Raw genomic sequence first — 3,764 nt, 5'->3', positions numbered from 1 at the left:
CCAGTCACATGAATTTTTTATATAAGTGTATATAAGACTTATGTTTATACCATCTGTAGTTTCTTAAGTGTATAATAGAATTATGTATGAAAAAACAAGGCACATATCTTAATTAAAAATACTTTATTGCCAAAAAAAATTGTTAATGATCATGTGAGCCTTCAGTGAATCCTTTTGCTGGTGGAAGGTCTTGCCTCAATTGTCAAAGGCTACTGACTGATCAGGGTGGGGGGTATTGAAGTTTGGGGTGGCTGTGGCAATTTCTTAAAATAACAATGAAGTTTGGCCCATCGATTGACTCTTGTTTTCATAAATGACTTCTCTGTAGCATGCAATCCTGTTTGGTAGCATTTTACACTTAGAATTTATTTTAAAATTGAAGTCAATTCTCTCAAACCCTGCTGCTGCTTTACCAACTAACTTTTTGTAACTTTTATCATTTCAACAATGTTCACAGCATCTTCACTTGGAGTAGATTCCATTTCAAGAAATCATTTTCTTTGCTCATCCGTAGAAGTAACTCCTCATCCATTCAAGTTATTTCATGAGATTCCAGCAATTCAGTCCCATCTTCTAAGTCTAGTTCTCTTGCTACTTCCACTACACCTAAAGTCACTTCCTTTACTCAGGTCTTAAACCCTTCAAAGTCATCCATAGGGTTCGAATCAACTTCTTCCCAACTCCTGTTTAATGTTTACATTTTGGGCCGCACGTGGCGGCTCACGCCTGTAATCCTAGCACTCTGGGAGGCCAAGGTGGGTGGAATGCTCAAGGTCAGGAGTTCAAAACCAGCCTGAGCAAGAGTGAGACCCGTCTCTACTAAAAATAGAAAGAAATTAATTGGCCAACTAATATATACAGAAAAAATTGGCCAGGCATGGTGGTCCATGCCTGTAGTCCCAGCTACTTGGGAGGCTGAGGCAGGAGGATTGCTTGAGCCCAGGAGTTTGAGGTTGCTGTGAACTAAGCTGACTCCATCGCACTCTAGCCTGGGCAACAAAAGTGAGACTCTGTCTCAAAAAAAAAAAAAATGTTTACATTTTGACCTCCTCCCATGCATTAAGAATGTCCTTAATGGCATCTAGAATGGTGAATCCTTTCAAGGTTTTTAATTGACTTTGCCCAGATCCATCAGAGAAATCACTATCTGTGGTAGATACAGCCTTATAAAATGTATTTCTTAAATAATAAAATTTAAAATTCAAATGACTCTGCTTTGATCTTCCATCCAGACCACTAAAACTTTTTCCATATCAGCAGTAAGATTGTTTTGCTTTCTTATCCTCCGTGTGTCCACTGGAGCAGCACCTTGAATGCTCTCCTTTGCACTCACGTCTTGGCTAACTCTTTGATGCAAGAGGCTCAGCTTTCTGCCAACCTTGGCTTTCCATAAGCCTTTCTCACTAAGCTTAATCATTCCTAGCTTTTTTTTTTTTTTTTTTTTTGAGACAGAGTCTTGCTTTGTTGTCCAGGCTAGTGTGAGTGCCGTGGCGTCAGCCTAGCTCACAGCAACCTCAAACTCCTGGGCTCAAGCGATCCTCCTGCCTCAGCCTCCCGAGTAGCTGGGACTACAGGCATGTGCCACCATGCCCGGCTAATTTTTTGTATATATTTTTAGTTGGCCAATTAATTTCTTTCCATTTATAGTAAAGACGGGGTCTCGCTCTTGCTCAGGCTGGTCTGGAACTCCTGAACTCGGACTCCCAGAGAGCTAGGATTACAGGCGGGAGCCACCGCGCCCGGCCCATTCCTAGCTTTTGATTTAAAGTGAAAGACATGTGACTCTTTCTTTTATTTGATCAATTATAGACCATTGTAGAGTTACTAATTGGCCTAATGTCGATATTGTGTATCAGGCAATAGGGGGTCCCAAGAGAAGAAGAGATGGGAACAGTTGGTGAAGCAGTCAGAGCACACAGAGCGTTTATTAAGTTCACCATCTTGTATGGGTATAGTTCCTGGAGCCTAAGAACAATTACAATAGCAACATAATTAATTGTAATTGTGATGTTAATGTGGTTTGTCCCCTAAGGTGCTAACTTTGGCTTCTATCAAAGCTTTCACAATAATTCAATGGTCAATCCCCTTCCGTTCTTTACTTTGTAAGCAACTGAGGTTTATTTGTTACACAAGTTTTAGGCATGAAGTTATGGATCATTCTACAAATATGACACTGCTACTTATAATGCTTTATTCCTTTGGCTACTAGTGTAAATTTTTTGATGTTCCATTTGCCCTGAGGATTTGCTTATGCCAATATTTTGAGTTAGATCTGGACAACATTACAGCCAAGTATTTTCTGTTTTCTTCAGTTCTAAGGAGAATAAAGTTCTGAACAGACTCCTATTAATACTAAAATCATCCACCTGGTCTGGTCTCCTGTATATTTGTCATTTCGGCTTGGTTTGAGGTCCTTCTCCCTTCTGATAATAGAAGCTTAGTTTTCCTTTGGAAACCTTCTCTGTCCTCCCACTATGGGTAATTCAGGTAGGGTGACCCTAGCCCCAAGCCTCCTGAGTGAGCTGACTACCCAAAGCAGTGCTGTCCAATCCTGCATGGGTGGGTTCAACCGCCATCCACCCTAGTAGGCTCAGGAGTGGGCAAGTGACCTAAGCCTGGCCAAGTTAGAAAAATTCTCTGAAGCCCATGTTGGCAGGATATGGCAGCAGAAGCAGGCCCTTGTTTCTTATTTGGTTACAGCTGCTAAAACAGAAGCCCAGGGCTTTGCCAGTGCTTGAGAAGAGCCTTCCTGAAATAAAGGCAGTGCAAGAACAGCCAGACCTAGAGTGGGGCTGATTACCAAGGAGAATGGTTGATCTCCAGGGCCCAGCCCTATCTCGTCTACTCATCAGTCTTTCCGTTTCAGGAGAAATGAAATAATTTCCATTTTCATTGTGACAATTTGAGTTAGTTTTTCTTACTGACCCCAAATATTGCTTGGGTTATCTCTGTAACTGGAAGGGCTTTTCCACTTGAATTTTAGTAAATTCCTTTCTTTCTCCATTTGTTTCAGCATTTTTATTGATCATTTTCTCAGCATTTGTAATGTAGAGACGAAATTATGGGCAGTGGATTAAGACATGCTCTGCTACACTCTCACTCTCAATGCAATAGGAGAGAGAAATGTACAAATTGAATTTAGAAGAGCCGGGTAAATACCACAATAAACTATGTCTAAGCTATTAGGAGCAATGGGGACACCTTATACAAGTCTTATAAAGTGAATTTGTGAAAGGTTTTCATTACTATTTACCATAAGGAGGGTGGGAAGGCCATAGTAATTTACAGGTTCAAGGTATGTACAGAAAATGAGGGATAGTGGATGTTAAATTCAATAGATGTTTATTAAGCACATACAACATACAAGGACTGTGATCAGTTTCGTAAAGATGAATAATAGATAAAGCCAAAACTTTAAACATGAAATATTTCTCTGATACTAAACTTGCATACTTCCTTCTACAACATAGCTAGTCTTTTCCTCTCTTTCTGTAATAAGGACATCTTAATGATTTCTACAATCTCTAATTATCTATATTTATTTTAATTAAAACTGAGCACCATCTAATATATTAGATTTCGTCATCATTCCAAGGCTTTTGGAAAAAATTGATTTTAATATAAACTTTACATTTTCTCAAGATTGTTTTTAAAATTTTTGTGGAAGTAGTATTGAATAATTAAATTACACTGTGGCCATATCATGTAAGTCAAAAAATACAACAATGCCAAAATCACTAATGAATACATCAGGAAAAAAAATG

The sequence above is a fragment of the Microcebus murinus genome, chromosome 26 (assembly GCF_040939455.1).
Source record: "Microcebus murinus isolate Inina chromosome 26, M.murinus_Inina_mat1.0, whole genome shotgun sequence".
Classification (NCBI taxonomy): Eukaryota; Metazoa; Chordata; class Mammalia; order Primates; family Cheirogaleidae; genus Microcebus; species Microcebus murinus.
Note: the sequence above shows the minus strand (reverse complement) of the source record.